A 20,503-nucleotide genomic window follows, 5' to 3' on the forward strand; every position below is an offset into this window, starting at 1 on the left:
TATGCGAACACTCTAACCTGGCCAGACCCTTAGCGTTCCAGTCCCAAGCGAAACATTCTCATTCTTGTCCTAGATATGCTTCTGACCGGTAAATTTTTGCGCCGAAACTAGAACACTTTGATTGACTAGACAGGCACTTTCTCGGGAGGACTCGCGTTGAGAAATGGAAGGAGTGGGGTCTTCTTGTGAGGTGCCCGCAAGCCTGTCCGCGCGCGCTAAGGCGCTGAGGGCGCGCGTGCTGGGCGCGCGCTTGCCGGCGCTGACGGGCGCTGACGGGCGCTGAGGGAGCTAAGCGGCGCTTACCGTAGCTGAGCGTCCGGCACCTGGCGAGCGGGTCGAGTCACTTGCTGCTAAGGTCAGCGACTGCGGTTTAAGAGGACTGCAGCTGCTTCCTGTCTTAGACGGTCGCTTATGGGCAGAAGTTAAAAACTAGTAAATGACTTGAAGATGGCAGTAGACCTCAACGTAATCTCTAAATCCCTAGGTCCTGGCTCTGGATTTAATGTTTTAATGTTCAGTGCCATACCCTTGTACACTGTCCCGGGACCCAAAATTGCATTTTTTAAAAGATTTTTTTTTATTATTATTTATTTATTTATTTATTTACTTACTTACTTATTTATTTATTTATTTATTTGAGAGTGAGCGAGAGAGAAACAGCACGAGAGGGGAGAGAGTCAGAGGGAGCAGCAGGCTCCCCGCTGAGCAGGGAGCCCGATGCGGGACTGGATCCTAGGACTCTGGGAACATGACCTGAGCCGAAGGCAGTCGCCTGACCAACTGAGCCGCCCAGGCGCCCCCAAAATTGCATTCTTAAAATGTGTTTTGAGTGCTCCTGTACCTACACATATTTTAGACTACTTTAACACAATTTTCATTTATCTGTTGTTTTTATTTATTTATTTTTAATCTGAAAGTCGTAACATGGGACAGGCTTCAGGGGTCTCGGGACAATCTGAACCCTCTCCAATCTCCTACGTAGAGCATTAATCGAATCATCACACCAGTGACTGGGACTGCGAAGACTAGGAAAAGGTTCCTCCGAAAAAGCAACGTTAGACCTAAAGGAGAAGTAAACATGAACCAAGTCAAAACGGGTGACGCAGGTGTACAAAATAGTGGTAGCAAGTGTGACAGGCTGAAACTGGAGGGATCCTTTTGAAAAGCAGGAGGTCTGGTATGGTCGGAACTTGAAGGGAGAGCAGGGTGGGGATCATGATCTACTGGGCCGGTGACCACTTACACATCAAGGGCTTTATGCTGAGAGCATTAGTAAATTATGCAAAAAAAAAAAAGTTGCTGTGGTTGTAAATGATTGCTTTGTCTATGAAGAATGGATTAGAGGACATAAGCATGAAAGGGGAGTAGACCGGTCAAGGGCCACTGTAGTAGTCCTTGCGAGAGATAATAGTAGATTGGACTAGTGTGGGCAATGTGATGATGTAGAAAGGATTCCAGACATTGGTCGAATGTGAGGAAGTGAGGAGAAGAAGTCCAGGATAATTTCAGAGGTTCAGTTTTGACCAGCTGTTTGGATGTTGATGCCAATTACTGAGATAAGAAACAAGAGAGAATGATGGGATATGTATTTATGTAAAATACAAGTAGATCTCTGTAAGGGCAGAAGAGAGATCTAGACTAGAAAAATATATTTAGGACTCAGTTTATTCGTGGGAAATGAAGCCATATGACTGAATGAGATTGCTTAGGGAGAGAAGGTAGAAGGTAACAAGAGAGACAAAAGACATGGAGGTGAGGAATTCCAACATGCAATGTTTGGGAGAGGAGATAAGTTCAGCAAGAAATAAAAAATAAATAAGTGGTGATTATTAAGATGATATATCATGAAGCTTGGGAAGATGGTGTCTTTATAATTCATTCAGTAAATCTTGCACTAAGTACCTACTCAGCACCAGGCCCTGTTCTAACTTGGGAGAAAGCAGTGAATGCAAACACTGTTGTATCCTAATGGAGATTACATGGAAGTTGGAAGACACTATAGATAAACAAGGTAACTTTAGATCATGATAAACCAAGAAAATATGATAATGAGAGAAGGACATGCTGGAGTGGAGAAAAGAAGATTACTTAAGTGAAAGTAGATAAGGAAGTTCCCTCTAACGAGGTAAATAAATAAATTTAGCCATAATATCTAAATAAATTAAGGTTACCACACTTAAATAAGGAGGTAACCTGGTGACAATATGGGTGAAGAATGTTCAATTCTTAAGAGAAATGGTTTTGAGATTGAAAAACAAAACAAAACCCCAGGCCAGTGTGGCTGAGCCATATCAAAGGAGAGAAGAAAATGAGATCAGGGACTCATTTTCTGAGGACTCTGACATTGACTTTATAGATGATGGTGAGGAATGTGGCTGTATTTTTAAAAATCAGCACAAAAATCATGGAAAACACTTAAACGTGAACACAGAAACATAACAGCAGTAAGTGCAGGTGGACTTTTAGTAAAGAAATTAGAAGGAAGATTTCTTCTTGTAATATTTTCTTTTTAATGATAACAAGTGATACTAAAATAAGTGATTAGGTATACAGGAATACCACTGTTGATAAGAAAGTAAAATCCAAAGGCTTACCTTTTGGTTATTGACCTAATTTCTAGCAGTAACAATAATATAGGTAGTCAAGTGATGCCTTTGGAAATGTTAACAAAGCAGGGGTGCAGAATATAAATTTCATTAAATATTAACCAGAATGTCAAATTATAAAAGTTTGAAATATGCATAAAGTTAGGGGAAAGAGTCTGTGACCTATATTTTAAGCAGGGATTGGAAGAATAGAAAAGACAATCAAGGAAAAGAAGCCATAGTAGAGGATGCATATTGTAAAAATACATTTTAGCTTTAGAAGTGGTTTTTGTATGTGTGGTAGATTATATTGTATACAAATACCTGTTACCTGCCCCTGGAAGGGGATTATCACTCACTTGCCTCCATGTCAGGCTTGATAAGATGACTTGCTTTATTAGCAAATGAAATGTGAAACGTAACCTGTGTCATGCACAAGCAGAAGCTTTAAGATCCAATATGTGCCATGTTTTTTCTTTTCTCTTTGCCACAAGATCAACAGTGTTCTAGATAGAGGTTTGGGTGTCAGGGTGAAAATTACTTGGAGCAGAGACATTGCTGACCTACAATGAACATATATTGAGAATTAGAAATAAGCCTTTATTGCTGTAAGTCACCAGATTTAAGAGTAGTTTGTTACTGCAGCCTAACTTAGCTTACTCTAATAAAGAATTTGGCACTGAAAGTGTGGTGGTATATTACCATAAAAAAAAATCCTAAAATATCTGGCATTGGATTCAGGTCCCAGCAACAGGTCACAAGGTAACTGTTACCAGAAGCTGGAAGGATAGCAATTATGTTATACAATGTTGGAACATTTGATGAAATTGTTCTCAATGGAAGGCAGTTAATGTCCCTCATAAATTCATAGGTTTTAGTGAAATGGCAGGCAAAGGGTATGTAAGCTGCATGTGTCCACTACTATTGGCAACAGTTGACAAGGTAATACAATATAGAGATGGACTCAGAAAATAACTGGTCAGTTTGCAAGCTTCAATGACAGGGAATGGAGCATCTAGAAATTTAGAGACTTGCAGAGTTAGAAGATATGGCTGATACTTATCTTCAGCTGTACAAGATAAAACAGAGATTGATGTTTAATCAAAAAGATCAATTAAAAATCTCAAGATAGTGACCCAATCATGAATGTAGCCATCACACCTTTATTGAAACATCTCAATAAATTAAGGTGTCTTAGTAAATTCTCTCAACTAAACAATTTGAAAGTCTGGACAAAGAGATAAGGGTGTAGCTCTTTCACCAAAGCCTAGCAGGATCAAGGTGACTAAAATTAAATCTCGAGAAAGAAGGAGGTATGACTAAAAAGAAATGTGAGTATAGCCATTGATGGATAGAGTTGACTGGAATCAAATAAAAGAGACATAGACTAAGTACTGATAAAAAAAATCAGATTTGATTAAAGACACTGTGACTAATTGAGATGTGAAATGACACTTGGACTCCCAGTGTTCTGGAGATGAAAAGCAGGTTGACAGATGTACTCATCCTCCAAGGAGAGCCTACTCCTCTCTTTTTTAAAAAAATATTTTATTGATTTGTTTCTTAGAGAGAAAGAGCACGTGAGCACAGAGGGAGAGGCAGATTCCCTGCTGAGCAGAGAGCAGGACATACAACTCTATCCCAGGACACTGAGATCATGACTTGAGCCGAAGGCAGACGGTTAACCATCCAAGCCAACCCGGCGCCCAAGAGCCTATTCTCTAATACCCCTTTTAGATAGATCTAGGGCAAGACTTCCCAAAGGTGAAACAGGAGCCACAGAGAATAGACTAGAACTAACCTCCAAATAGCAAATTCAAGACCTACTCAAAGAATAGTCTGTACTTTCAATCAGCAGCAACTTCTGCTTTTTGAGATTTCAGGACCGGTGTGTGCCTCCCATTCTTTCTTTTTCAGAATAGTATCATTCATGGTGGTTATCCAGTCCTTGTTCCACCACTGCATTTTGTATGTTGTGGGGCAAATAACTTTCCTGTTTCATAGGTCTCCAAATTAAGAGGAGACATACCTAGAATAGAGACTACAGCATCACTCATAAATCATGGGTTTTGAGTTGGAAATAGTGACAGTATATGACTTAGGTAATTTCCCTTGGTGAGGAGGGTGAAAGAGGAAAGGAGAAAGATCTGAATGATTGTAATCAGAAGGGCCACTGTGGGGGCGCCTGGGTGGCTCAGTTGGTTAAGCGACTGCCTTCGGCTCAGGTCATGATCCCAGGGTCCTGGGATCGAGTCCCACATCGGGCTCCCCGCTCAGCAGGGAGTCTGCTTCTCCCTCTGTCCCTCTTCCCTCTTGCGCTCTCTATCTCTCATTCTCTCTCTCTCAAATAAATAAATAAAATCTTTAAAAAAAAAAAAAGAAGGGCCACTGTGGTAGACTGTCTTTTTGATCACAAATATTTAATGTCCTTACTGGGAAAAGATTGTCTTCTATTTCCCTGTTGATAAGCTTTGTCAGATGACTTGATTGAGCAATAAGCATGCAAAAGTAAAAATACTGATAAAACAGGAGGAAATAAGACTTTGGGGCCTATGAAGAACATAATGTAGACTATGATCTTTGTGGAATGATCAGGCTAAAAAAGAGGAAGATTTGTGTTCCACATGGGTGAAATCAGGCAGAAGAAATAAAAGTTCATAGTGTAAGTGCATAATATGTAGAAGAAATTGAGATGAATTCAGTGTGTTGGAAGCTTAGGTTGCATAGAGAGGGGTTATAGAAAATGAAAACGGAAGAGGTTAACCCAGGTTTTTGAGAATTTTAGATTTGTAACTTGACCCTTTAGGTAGTGAGGATTCATAAAAGCTTTGTATCTAAACACAGGATAAAACAACTACAAGACATAATGATGAAGGATAGTTGGAAGGCAGGCAGGCAGGGACAAGGGGCCCCCACCCTAAGAGGAAACCACCCTTAAAAGGATTTTACTCCCTGGAAGGAGTCCTCCACCCTTTCCCATATAATAGATAGGTGACAAAAATCTGATTGGATGATAGGAAAGGGAGGATTAATCAGATTAAAACAGCCCACTAACAAAGCCCATAAAAACCCCTAGACTTAGAAACTCCCTGTGGCAGGCACCTGCATGGCTCAGTCGGTTAAGCATCTGCCTTTGGCTCAGGTCATGATCCCAGAGTCCTGGGGTTGAGTCCTGTGTCAGGCTCCCTGGTCAGGGGGGAGTCAGCTCCTCCCTCTACCCCTCCCTCCTGCTCATGATCTCTCTCTCATTCTCTCTCTCTAATAAATAAAATCTTTAGGAAAAAAAAAAAAAACTCCTTTGGCAACCCCTTCGGGTCCCGTCCCTCCTCAGGAGCTTTGTATTATCACTTTGCTATCGCTCAATAAACCTTATTTGTTGCCCACCACTCTGGTCTACCTCTTCATTCTTCGAAGCAGCATGACTAAGAACCGCTGGCACCAGGAGGAGGGGAAAAATCCTGCAACAGTAATATCTTGATAAATGAATTGGAGCTGTTTTTTACCATTTTACTCTGAGACTTGTGCCCTCTATATTTCTTGTTCCATTGTTTGATTTAATTTTGTGAAATACAAAAATGTATAAATAGTAGTTTTCTAAATTAAATGTAAGTTGTACTATGAATAGTTCTAAAAACTAAGCAGTATATCAATAGCACCCCCCCAAAAGTGATTTTTCTTGCAGAGTTTCTCTGAAAATTCAAGCCTAGAAAATTCTGGAAGGTATAGTGATTGTGTGTTGTTATTAGTGCGTGACAGTAAAGAAATGGCTTCTTTAGAGACGGATAATTTGATAAGTGAGCCGTGGAATATGATAATAATACAAACTGAAGGCAGAATCTTATGTTTTACTCTGTTTGCATTTGGGCATTTAATTATTTTTCTAGCAGATATACTGACAACTGTAGTTATTTTTCTGATAATGCAAATACAAATTATACCTTCATTTGTTAATGAAGATTCTGCAGCTATCCTTAATCTAAAAATAAATATGTTCTTCCACTAGTATTATGGTTACTTAGCATAAACTGTATTTAATTATAAAATTTCTATTAGAAAAATTAGAACATATTTTCGTCTGTGAAAGTTTACTTCCACTGTCGTAAATCTCAAAGCTTCACATACTGTCATTAATTTAAATTAAATACCTGAAGAACTTTATGTACAAAATTCAATGAATACTAAAAAACAAAGAAACTCTAGCAATGTATTTATTTATTTATTTAAGATTTATTTATTTGAAAGAGATAGAGCACACAAGCAGGTAGAGGGGTAGAGGGAGAAGGAGAGAATCTCAAGCAGACACCCAGCTGAGTGTGGAGCCTGACTGGGGCTGGATCCCACAACCCTGAGATCATGACCTGAGCTGAAATCAAGAGTCTGACATTTAACCGGCTAAGCCACCCAGGCACCCCAAAACTCTAACAATTTGAAATACACTCGTTTTCGCTGAAACCTTCTGGTTTAACAATATTTTAGGAAAACTGCATATTTACAATTTTTGGAAAATTATACCATACACCTAGATCTTCAAATTAGAAATTTTTTTAGAATAGCTATGTTCTACTACTCTTCTGTTATTTATTATTTCTCTGAAATTTCTATCTTCTCTATGAATCCATTCACTCATTCACACCTTCATTAAACATACATTAAGTGCCCAATATATATTGCTCCTCATGCTGAGTGCTTAGGATAAGAAGAATAACACATTGCAGGGGCGCCTGGTTGGCTCAGTCGTTGGGCGTCTGCCTTCAGCTCAGGTCATGATCCCAGTGTCCTGGGATCGAGCCCCACATCGGGCTCCCTGCTCAGTGGGAAGCCTGCTTCTCCCTCTCCCACTCCCGCTGCTTGTGTTCCCTCTCTTGCTGTCTCTCTCTGTGAAATAAATAAATAAAATCTTAAGAAGAAGAAGAATAACACATTGCTGTCTTTCTTCAACATCTTCAAGTCTAGTGGGGCTAGGGGTATCATTATTACAAAGCTTTCTGATAAGTGCTACAATAGACACTGATATATGACTTAGGCTACTGGATATATAGTGTCCCAACCAAGATCAAGAATATAAATTCATCTTTGGAAATGTTAAGTCTGGTATACCTCCGAAATATCCAATTATAGATGTTCTGAAGGCTGGCAAAACATCAGTCTTCAACTCAAAGAGAAGTTTGGTCTAGAGGTACAATTTAAAAGGAAAGGGGATATAAGTGACAGTTATTGGGAACTGATGAGCTTGTCCATGAAGAATATGTGTGAAAGAAAGTGTAATGAGAGAAGAGGGTTAATGCTAAAATCCTAAAGAACATGAACAAAATGGGGACCAGACCAGGAAGGAGGAATCAGAACAGCAAAGTTATATCAAGTCAGAAATGGAGGCATGGCGTCTCTAAAGAAGCCATTTCTTTACTGTCACGCACTAATAACAACACACAATCACTATACCTTCCAGAATTTTCTAGGCTTGAATTTTCAGAGAAACTCTGCAAGAAAAATCACTTTTGGGGTGGTGCTATTGATATACTGCTTAGTTTTTAGACCTCTTCATAGTACAATGTTTTATAGCAGTCAGGGTTTAGCCAGAGAAACAGATCTTCTAGGAAATATACATACATAATAAGGAATTTATTACAAAGAATTGACATTATGCAATTGTGGGAGCAGTATTTTATTGCAGTCTGAAGTCAACAGGGGAGACAGTAAGGGAAGAGGAACATGAAGTCAGAAGCAAAGATATATTAGAACCTGTGGGGACAGGTGGAACCCATGAGGACAGAGAGACCCTATTTCTAGAGCCCTTTGTCACAGAATTAGATATAAACCTAGTTCAAGAATATAGAAACTAAAGAAGGAATTTGACAAGAAAAGGAAAACGAAGAGATGCCCCATGCATTCCATACATATTCCTCCTTCATTGAATTGTAGAATCCCAATTTCCCCTTGCTAATCAAAATCAGCCATTTAAGCTAACAGAGTAATAGAGATTTCTTTCTTTGAAATTATGACTTCCAGACCAGCAAAGCTACAGTTGCAGGGATGGTAAGTCATAATTTTACTAGTGGATCACTACAGAAGGTAAGAACCACTTCCATATTGTCTCTCACTGTTGTCCTTCAGAGTCAATCCAGAGTGGGATTATAGTGCTAAAGCTGTCAACTTGGAATATTGATAGCATTTTATACAGAACCATCTGTAAAACAGGCTCAAATATGTCTTTCTTAGTTAATTGGTCATAGGCAATGCTCCATACCATAGGTTCAGGTTGAGAGGGGAGTATTGAACATGGGCATGCAACTTAGGCTTTCAGGACCTGCTCAAATCCATCTGGTGATGGTTTCCATTTGGTGATGAAATGCTGCAGTGTATATTCAATCTTATAGATTTGTTGGTCAGATAAGACCCAGTTCATGATAGATAACTGAGGTAGGATGGTAATTTGCTTCCAGCACCAACAGATCTGCTAGGTTATACATCTCAGGTTAAGAACAATTTGCATGGGGGACACCTGGGTGGCTCAGTCGGTTAGGTGTCTGCTTCTGGCTCGGGTCATGATCCCAGGGTCCTGGCATCAAGTCCCGCATCAGGCTCCTTGCTCAGTGGGGAGCCTGCTTCTCCCTCTGCCCCTTCCCCTGCTCTTGAGTGAGCATGCTCTCTCTGACAAGTAAATAAAATCTTAAAAAAAAAAAAAAATTTGCATGAGAGCCCAGACTCATTGCAGGATCCTGCCTAAAACTAGCAACTTTTCAGGTTGCTCAGTAAATGGATCAGGGTAGCATACACAGATGAAGTAATTGTTGCCTCCAAAATTCAAAGAGGCCCACAGAGTAGAAAGCATCTTTGTGATAAGAGGAGCCAAATGCAATAATCTGTCCTTTACTTTCAAAGAGCTATGTTGACATGTCCCAGACCACTGGAACCCTAGCAATTTCACTGAGGTGGCAGAAACCTGATTTTTGGTCAGATTTACCTCCTACCATCTGGCTTACCTATGTCCTAAGTAGTTGTTACTTCTTTCTTACTAGGTCCAATTACCATGATACCATCAGTATAACTGACCAACATGAATTTCTATGGAATAGAGATGATCTAGGAACCTATAATAGGGCTGCAGAGTTGATGTATCCATAAGGTAAGATAGTCAAAGTGTGTTACTCATCTACAGAGAGCAAATTACTTTTTTTTTTTTTTAGAGAGAGAAAGAGTACAAGCAGGGGGAGTGGCAGGCAGAGGGAGAGGGGAGAGGGAGAAGCAGGCTCCCCGCTCAGCAGGGAGCCCGACATGGGCCTCGATCCCAGGACCCTGGAATCATGACCTGGGCCAAAGGCAGCCGCTTAACCAACTGAGCCACCCAGGCGCTCCACTTTTGTTGGTTTTTAATAACAGCTGTAGACATGGAAAGCATTCACTGGTCCAAAATTAAGGTGCCAGCAGACTTGTTCCCTCGTGAGAACCCTCTTCCGGGCTCTTCTCCCTGAGAACCCTCAAGGGAGAGGGAGGGGGAGGGGGAGGGAGAGGCTAGCTCTGGCCTCCCTTTTTCTTATAAAGATACTAATCCCATCATGGGGACTCCACCCTCATGATCTCATCTACACCTAATTACCTCTCAAAGGCCCTATCCGAATACTGTCATATTGCAGGGTAGGGCTTCAACATATAAAGGAGTGGGGGGCACACGATCATTCAGTCCATGATAGCTACCAAACCTTCAAGGTATAGATAATTCTTATGCTATTTGTCCCATATCTTTGAAAAAGGAATCTTCAAAATTCATATTACAAAATAAGCATTAACCTCATAATAAAACTTGACAAGAAGAGTCCACCCATATTTCCTTTAATTCCAACTAGTCTAATAATAGTTTCATCAAAGAAATATCAGATCCCTCAAAATGTGGGGCCCTAGTGAAATATTAGTTAAAATTACTTGATTTAGAAACTGTTCATAGACTTTCACTTTCAAGATTGGCAGATTACATTATTCAGACAATGCAGACTCTTTTTCTGTTCAAAGACACTCAAGAGTGTGGAGGGTTGAATAATGTCCACTGACATTATTTGTGAACACCTGGAACCTCAGAATGTGAAGTTATTTGGGATTAGGGTCAGTGTAGATGTAATTCGTTAAGGTCATACTTAATTAGAATTAGTTAAGGTCATACTTAATTAGAATAGGCCCTAAATCCAATGACTGATTTTCTTGTAAGAAAAGAAGGGAAGACATAGACACACAGAGAAGTGACGTAAAAACAGAGACACAGATTGGAGTTATGCTACCACAAGCCCAGGAACACCGGGAGCCACTAGGAACTAGAAGAGGTGGGGAAAGATTCTCCCCTACAGTTTTTAGAGGAAGTGTGGCCCTGTCAACACCTTGATTTCAGATTTCTGACCCCCAGAACTGTGAGAAAATAAATTCCTCCTGCTTTAAGCCACCCAGTTATAATAATTTTTATGGTAAACTTCAAAAAACTAAGGTAGATTTTGGTGCCAGAAGTGAGTCTCTCCTGTAACAAATACCTAAAAAAGAGGAAATGCCTTTGGAATTGGGTAATGGGGTAGAGGCTGGAAGAATTTTGAAGTGCATGATAGAAAAATCCTAGATTGCCTTGAAGAGACAATTCATAGAAATAGACACATCAAAGGCAGTTCTGATGACGGTTCTGTTGGAAATGAGCACAGTGGAGAAAGCTTCTATCATCTTAGAGAATACTCATATTGTCATGAACAGAATATTGGTAGAATTATAAATATTAAAGGTGCTTCTGGTGACAGAAAGAAATGAGGCCAATGTTACTGGCCATTGGAAGAAAGGTGATCTTTGTTATAAGTGGCAGACAACTTGGCTAAATTGTGTCCTTTCGTTGGGTATAAAGTAGAACTTGTCAATGATGAATTTGGATATTTAGCTGAGGAGATTTCCAAGTAAAGTGTTAAAAGGTACAGCCTTGTTTCTCTTTGCTACTTATAGTAAAATGCAAGAGGAAAAGAATAAAGAACTGTTAAGCAAAATGGAGATAGTGCAAGAGACATATGCGATAGAGAGCATCCAAGATACATGAAATTGAAGTCCTGAAGAAGACTAAGATTTTAAGGCAAAAAAATTGGAGATATAACAAAGATTGTTTCAAATCTGATGTAGGATATCAAACTAAAGATTCAAAACTCTCATTAAGTATTGTATAGAAGAGAAGAAAAACAGACCTTAATACATTGCTGATGAGAGTATAAATTGGTACTACACTTCGAAAATCTGACTTTTTGTACCAAAATTGAATATTTGAATATTATACAATCCAGTAATTTCACTCTGAGATATAAACCCAACAGTATTGTGTGCTTATGTGCATTGAGAGACACAAACAAGAATGCATATAGAATCATTATTTATAATAGCTTTGAACTGGAAAGAGCAAAAATGTTTATCAAGGGCAAATGAATAAATAAATGTAGTACATTCAAGCATATGATTCCATATTGCAAATGAAGTACAAGTACACACAACATAAATGATTCTCACAAAAAACAAATTGTTCAAAGAAACCAGAAGCAAACAACATTGTGTGAGTCCATTTATATACAATTTTAAAATAGTATTAGACTCAGGATAATGACTAACTTTATAGGAAGTAAGGAGTTGAAGAGACTCAAGAGAGGCTTCTTTGGTCTTGGCATGGTGGGTTTTATTTTTTTTTTTTTTAAGATTTATTTATTTGAGAGAGAGAGAGAAACAGAGGGAGAATGAGAGAGAGAAGCAGACTCCCTGCTGAACAGAGAGCCTGATGAGGGGCTCAGTCCCAGGACCTGGAGATCATGACCTGAGCCTAAGGCAGACACTTAACCAGCTGAGCCACCTAGGCGCCCCTTTACGTGGTGTTTGGAAAGATGTTTACTTCTTGATGATCCTTTGATCTGTACATTTGTTTATTTTTCACTTTTCTCTGTTATATTTTCCAATAATTTCTTTAAACTGAATTGTTTAGATTTAGAACAATGTTAGGGAGTTTGCTTATGATTGTCACTTAAAGATCTGATGGATTAAAAAAAAGAACAGAGGGTATCATTTGTGCATTTTTGTTTGTTTGAAAGCTTCTCTACAGCTTTTGAGTTGATGACATGAAACTTGTCTCTACTAATCTTATTTGTCTAACATCCAATATTGTACATTTTATGATGTTGCTTCACTGATGCTGTCTTTGCCCATCTGCTTTGCTTTCTTGGGACTTGCCCCTTGTGAAACACAGCTAAGACTGCCATTCATATGCACTGAAAAATAATTAAATACCTTAGCTTGTCTAAGAGATCTGTCTAATAAACAGCTATTACTGAGGGCACCTGGGTGGCTCAGTTGGTTAATAAACAGCTATTACAGCAAATACTGAAATACCTCTTACTTTTTTCTTCATACAGAACAAATACTGATAAAATTTCACAGTATCATGTCAGTTTTTAAAAAAGCTATGTTATGGGGCACCTGGGTGGCTCAGTCGTTAAGCGTCTGTCTTCGGCTCAGGTCATGATCCCAGGGTCCTGGGATCAAGTCCCATATCAGTCTCCCTGCTCAGCGGGAAGCCTGCTTCTGCCTCTCCCACTCCCCCTGCTTGTGTTCCTTCTCTGTCAAATGGATAAATAAAATCTTAAAAAATAAATAAATAAAAATAAAAAAGCTATGTTACTATGTGAATTAATCATGAAAACACTGTGCTTGATTAAAGAATCCAGACACGAGACCGACATTTTTTATTGTATTTATATGAAATATCTAGAATAGGCAAATCCAGAGAGACAGAAAGTCAATTATTGATTGCCAGGGACTAGGAATAGGGGAAATGTGAAGTAACTGCTAATGGTTATGAGATTTCTGTCTGGAGTTAAGTAAATGTTCTAGAATTAGATAGTGGTAATCATTGTACAACTTTTGAATATGCTAAAAACTGAATTTTACACCACAAAAGGGTAAGTTTTATGGTATGTGAATTATATCTCAAAAAAGCCATTATAAAAACTAAGCCCTGAGCTAAGCACGTTTTTTATTTTTTTAAAGGTTTATTTATTTATTTATGTATTTATTTATTTTAAAGATTTATCCATTTATTTTGAGAGAGTGAGAATGAGAGAGAGAGTACATGAGAGGGGGGAAGGTTAGAGGGAGAAGCAGGCTCCCCGCTGAGCAGGGAGCCCAATGCAGGACTCGATCCCAGGACTCCAGGATCATGACCTGAGCTGAAGGCAGTCGCTTAACCAACTGAGCCACCCAGGCACCCAAAGGTTTATTATTTATTTTAGAGAGAGAGAAATAGAGAGAGCGCAGACCAGGGGGAAGTGCAGAGGGAGAGGGAAAGAGGAAGCCGACTCTGATGGGGTCAATCTCTGATGGCAGATCATGACCTGAGCCAAAACCAATAGTCAGATGTTTAACCAACTGAGCCACCCAGGCACCCCAAGCACCTTTTCTAAAAAGGTAATCTTGTTATATCTAGAGAGATGATTGACGGGCTAAGGTACAAAGATAAGATGATAATTTATTTTCATGATAGTCTTTTGTGCATTTAAAATTTTTGTACTATATATACATACTAGCTGTGAGATAACTTAAAATCTTTTCAATATTATTCATTTGTTAAATATGTAGAAAGTTTTTATTCATGTAATACTAGAGTAGATTTTTGCTGCCTAAATACTTGAAGAAAATCCTGTAGTCAGTATATTTTACATAATTTGAAAAGGATGATTATCAGTGAACCCTTTATTATAAAACATTGAAAGAATTTTATTTATTTATTTTTAAGATTTTATTTATTTATTTGACAGACAGAGAGACAATGAGAGAAGGAACACAAGCAGGGGGAGTGGTAGAGGGAGAAGCAGGCTTCCCGTTGAGCAGGGAGCCCGATGCAGGCTCGATGTGGGGCTCAATCCCAGGACCCTGGGACCATGACCTGAGCCTAAGGCAGACGCTTAACAACTAAGCTACCCAGGCGCCCCAACATTGAAAGAATTTTAGAAGTTCCCAGACATCCAAAGTTGTAGTTAAGAATTCTGACTTGAACCTGATTCCTATTCCTTTGTAGATATCCTGTCTTTTCCGATCTCGTCTGTCTTTTCTCTAAAGTAACATTTAGAATTCTCTTGAAGTTCAGAAATTTGAGCACAATCTTTTCTTCATCAATATTGTTTTCTCTTGAATATCTCTGAAGATATTAATTCTTTTAAAGATTTTATTTATGTATTCAACAGCGAGAGACACAGTGAGAGAGGGAACACAAGCAGGGGGAGTGGGAGAGGGAGAAGCAGGCTTCCCGCCGAGCAGGGAGCCCAATGCGGGGCTCCATCCCAGGACCCTGGGATCGTGACCTGAGCCGAAGACAGACACTGAATGACTGAGCCACCCAGGCGGCCCTCTGAAAATATTAATTATGGCGAGATAATATGAGCTATGGACTCTCTGCAGGGGATATCCTTAAAGGATTGTAAATGATGGCTAGCTGCTGCCTCGTGCTGGTTCCAACGCAGTTCAGTATTTCTTATTTTCATCTTAGCATTCTATCAAAACAAATACTTGCTACAAAAAGCTGGCCTTCAACAGGCACCTTATTCCAGGTGATCACATGTGATAATATAAGTAACTATTTTATCATGCATGCCTTGGATTGCCAATATCTTATTTTCCACCGATAATAAAATCACCACTGTCTTTTGACCCACACCAAGTTAAATAATAAATCTTAAATTCCCATTTTGAGGTTTTATTTATTTATTTTCTGAACACCTTTCTGCACTAAACTCTGTATCAGACAAAGTTTCAGTAGAGGAAACAGAAACCACTCTAAGTATGTTATGCTGAAAAGAAAGTTGGTACATATGAAGTCATTTGAAAGGCTGGAGGAGTGAAAGTCAGGGATCAAATGAGACTTTTAGTTTGAAGATCATACACTTGCAGCTGAGATCTAGAAGTCAGAAAATGAGTGCAGCTATTGTCACTAACCTTTTCCAGAACTGTTCCTCCAACATAACCTTATACCTTTGAAGGTGGTGAGTAGATGCCAGAATGTGGATTCTACCTTCATAGATTATGGAGCTTGTTTTGGTGCTGCTGCAGCTAAAAGTAGATGGCCTCTGCCTCCCTTTTACCTTCTAAATCTCATGATGTACATAGGAACCCTGATATATCTGAATTATATAATTGTTTTAAAGGTTTTTAAAACTTTAGTTCCTCTCATGTTGTTAGTTTTACTTTAATATTTAATGAAACTTGGTTGCCTATATATGTCTGTATACATGGATTGCATGGTATTGGTAGCCAAAATTTATATACCTTGCCTAAATAAGCAGCTCTGTTCACTCGGCAAATAATGAATGCAAGTTCTGTTTACAGACATCCTTGCTCCAACGGTTATAGTGGGTGGGTGCATGTGAATGAGTAGGCTGTCCTTTATGGTTTATGAGTAGTTTATGCTAGATTTTTCTATTTCTTGTGGCAGTTGATCGTCACTGGGCTCACTATCATTCTTTCTCTTATAAACCTAGTGCCCATTCTGAAAATTTCTGGAGTCAGACTTCCCACTTAATAGAACTGACCTTGAACTTTTATTCTGGAGAGAAAGCTGAAAACAGGATTGTTGTGTGACTTTTTCCTTTTAATGAATCACCCAGACTGTTGTCCTAGTCTTGGCCCTTTTTACAGGCCTTATTATCCCTCATCTGAGTGCCCTACAAAGGGTACTTTGTAGGAAAATCTGACTTCAGTAACTCCTTTTTCACCTGGATGAAATTATTAGCTTCTTAGTTTGGTGGGTTTTGTTGGGAATCTGAGCCTACCTCTATAACTATCAAAATTCCTCAGTAGCCTTCAAAAGTTTGTTGGTGACACTCCTCCTGGGTTTATAATAGTACTATGGTTTTATGGTCTTATTTCTATTTTTATATTTATTCCGTGACTTCAGTGAAATCTGGGGAGGGTAGAAAGATAATTCATGTGTTCAACTACCCTTTGTGAACCAAATATATTATCCTTAGATTTATAACAAACTGATTTGTACTTTCCTGGATTAAAAAAATCAATCAGGATCTACAGCTTCTCCCTTGAACCATATAAGACAATTCAATTTTTGTTTTCATTTCTCTTATTTTACTTTCCCCATGCTTCCCATCTCTTTACCTCCAAATCTCTTGGATTTGGTTATAATCTTTTAGAATTATGGCTCTTCTGGTTACCTATCCTTGCTTAATAATTGTATTAAATTTCACATTTTCATTATCAATAATTATTCATATTTAATTATAACTTTTTTTCTCTTTTCTTTTTACATCATTATGTGCATTGCATGTTCTTGGGGTTTTTTGGGGTTTTTTTCCTCCCATTTTTCTGGAGTAATTTTGGAGATAGAATCCTTTGTCATCTGCTTCTTAAAACTTCTCATTTAACTACAGAGGTTATTTTTTTTAAAAAAATCTTTTTTTAAAAGATTTTATTTATTTATTTGAGAGAGAGAATGAGAGAAAGAGAGAGCATGAGAAGGGGGAGGGTCAGAGGGAGAAGCAGACTCCCCGCTGAGCAGGGAGCCCGATGAGCAGGAAGCCCGAAGGCAGTCACCCAACCAACTGAGCCACCCAGGCGCCCATAACTAGAGAGGTTACTATTATCATGCCCAGATTCTAAATGAAGAATCAGAGGCTCAAAGAGTTCAAGTTACCTTTTGAAGGTCAAACAGAAATTCAGTGGCAAAGCTTGGACTCAAATTCAAGTCTGCAGACTCTCTGTTTGCTGTCTTTTCCTTCTCAGTTTGTTTCTTTTTTATATAGCAAGTGTCCATACAACACTATGCTGCTTACTTAACCACCTTTTGTAGTAGTTTGAAGGACCATTTCTAAATATAAATCTGCCTTTTATACTTGTTGATGATACTTGTACAGTCATGTTCAGCTTGATTAGTTGGAGAGAACTGAACATTAAGAGTATTCTTTGTCAAAATACTACATTAAGGCTGTCCATGGTTCCAACTATTAGGAAATAATTATTCTCCTAATATGTGTACTAATGCATGGATACCTTGAACTGAATAGAGAATAAAAAGAAAAGCATGCAGGATTATATAACACAAGTATTTTAACAAGAAGATGGCATGTCATTAGGAGATTCAAATTTTTCTGAGTTAAGAATGCTCACAGTAATTTACAATATGTGCCTTCAAGACACATAGAAAAATATTATAGGAGATGCTAATACAGCAGTTCATAAACAATAAAGATTCTTTATATGACAGAAAAATAGTAGCAAAGCAACATCCCTTATGAACATAGAAGCAAAAATACTCAACAAAATACTAGCAAAACTGAATCCAGTAACATATACACCATGACTAAATGGAATTTGTACCAGTAATGCAAGGTTGGTTCAACATGAAAATCAATGTACTACACCATACTGACAAAATTACAAAAGTATAAAAACCACATGATTGTTCCGATATATACAGAAAAAGCATTTAATAAAACTCAAAACTCTTTCAAAATGAAAACAATCAGCAAACCAGAAACACAAAAGAAGTTATTCTTTTATGAAATAAAAGCATCTATGAAAACCCATAGCTAACATCAGACTAAAACAGTGACAGATTGAAAGCTTTCTTTCTAAGATCAAGAACAAGACAAGGAATTGTACCCTTACTACTTTTATTCAACAGTGTACTGTAAATTCTAACCACAATGTTTAGGAAAAAAGAAAAAAAGAGGGCAGAAAAGGGAGGAAATTGTACATAAGTTTTCGGCTAGCATCCCATTGGCCAGAACTTAATTATGTAACCACCTATAACTTCGAGAAAGTTAGAAAATGTAGTCTCTATTATTATTATTTTTTTTTAGATTTTATTTATTTATTTGACAGAGAGAGACACACAGTGAGAGAGGGAACACAAGCAGGGGGAGTGGGAGAGGGAGAAGCAGGCTTCCCGCCGAGCAGGGACCCAATGCGGGGCTTGATCCCAGGACCCTGGGATCATGACCTGAGCGGAACGCAGACGCTTAACGACTGAGCCACCCAGGCACCCCTGTAGTTGCTATTCTTGAAAAACTTGTGTCTAGTGGGGCACCTGGGTGGCTTAGTCAGTTAAACATCAGACTCTTGATTTTGGCTCAGGTCATGATCTCAGGGTCATCAGATTGAGCCCAGATTGAGCCCTGTGCTGGGCTCTGGGCTCCTCCCCTCCCCCCTCCCAGCTTTTTCTCTCTCTCAGATAAATAAATAAAATCTTTTCAAAAAAGAGAAAAACTTGTGTCTAGTTAAAATTTGGGGCTTTTATTTTTGGAAGACAAAGATAATAGGTATTGGGAAACAACTAGTAGTTTCTTCCACATTTATTAAATACAAATCAAAAAAGCAATTTGCTATTTAAATTTTTTTTCTTTCTCCATTTCTTTCCTTCCTTCGTTTTTTCCTTTTTGTCTTTTAACTCATGTATTGCAAAGGTTAAAAAGATTGCTAATTTAAATGCAACATGGTCCTCTGGATTGGATATTGGACAAAAGAGGACATTAGTGAGAGAACTAGTAAAATCCAAATAAAGTTTGTGGCTTAATTAATAATATTGTACTAATGTTAATTTCTTAGTTTTGTAAATGTAACATTGTTATGCAAAATATTAACATTAGTGGAAGCAGGGTGAGGAGTATATACAAACTCAGTATTATTGGTGCATTCTTTCATAAATCTAAAACTACTTAGAAATTAAAAGTTAAAAAAAAATGATTATTAATACTCAATGGCCAGGGGTTTGGAAAGAATTCTCATGCACTCTTGGTGATAATATATATTAGTACAGCCTATTTTTAGAGAGCAATTGGGCAATGTTTATTAAATATAAATGTGTTTGTATTTTTTTATTCAGAAAATCTATTTCTATCAGTGGCCCATGGCAGCAAGACGGTGGTGCAGATTTCCAAGAAGATGAAGTTTGTTGCCAATGGCATCTTTAAACCTGAATTGAACGAGTTTCTCACTCAGGACCTGGCTGAAGATGGCTACTCTGGGATTGAGGTCTGAATTACACCGACCAGAACAAAAATCATTATCTTGGCCACCAGAACACAGAATGTTCTTGGTGAGAAGGGCCAGCAGATCTGGGAATTGACCACTGTGGTTCAGAAGAGGTTTGATTTCCCTGAGGACAGTGTAGAACTGTAAACTGAAAAGGTGGCCACAAGAGGTCTGTGTGCTATTACTAGGGCAGAGTCTCTCCAATACAAACTCCTAGAAGGACTTGCTGTGCAGAGGGTTTGCTATAGTGTGCTGCAGTTCATCATGAAGGGTGGGGCCAAAGGCTGTGAGATCTTGGTGTCTGGGAAACTCCTAAATCCATGACGTTTATGCATGGCCTGATGATTCACAGTGGGGACCCTATTAACTATTATGTTGACACTGCTGAGGCATCAAAGTGAAGATCATGCTTCCTGGGGACCCACGTGGTAAGACTGGCCCTAAGAAGCCCCTGCTTGGTCATGTGAGCACTGTGGAACCCAAAGATGAGATATTGCCTACCACCCCCATCTTGGAACAGAAGGGTAGTAATCCAGAGCGGCCTGCCATGCTGCAGCCAGTACCCACAGGATAACAGGGTCTCCTTGGCAGCTGGATCTGGAATCTGGATTTTGCCATGTAAAGACCTTTAATAAAATCTTTGAAGAAAAAAAAAAGACAATCTATTTCTAGGAATTTCTCTTATAGAAACTTAAATGCTAGCTTTTGGAGTGTCTTTTCCCTTTTAGATAATTCAGCATACTTCCTCCCAGTGAATCTAGGAGGAGAGTGGAATGTTTGGTTCTCTAACCTCAGAAGTAAAACAATCCTTAGTATGGTTCATGTTTGAAATAGAATGGAAATTAAGTTCCTCAAGTGGAGCTGGTCAAATAATTAAGTTGCTAGGCTTTTAACTG

General features: G+C 38.7%; 1 pseudogene; it reads left to right on the plus strand.

The window, feature by feature from the left end:
- Positions 1-176: 176 nt before the first annotated feature.
- LOC112825311 (small ribosomal subunit protein uS3-like) lies at positions 177-20,198 on the plus strand (annotated as a pseudogene).
- Positions 20,199-20,503: the final 305 nt, after the last annotated feature.

The sequence above is a fragment of the Callorhinus ursinus genome, unplaced genomic scaffold (assembly GCF_003265705.2).
Source record: "Callorhinus ursinus isolate GAN/ISIS: 27379988/994484 unplaced genomic scaffold, GSC_fseal_2.0 scaffold12, whole genome shotgun sequence".
Classification (NCBI taxonomy): Eukaryota; Metazoa; Chordata; class Mammalia; order Carnivora; family Otariidae; genus Callorhinus; species Callorhinus ursinus.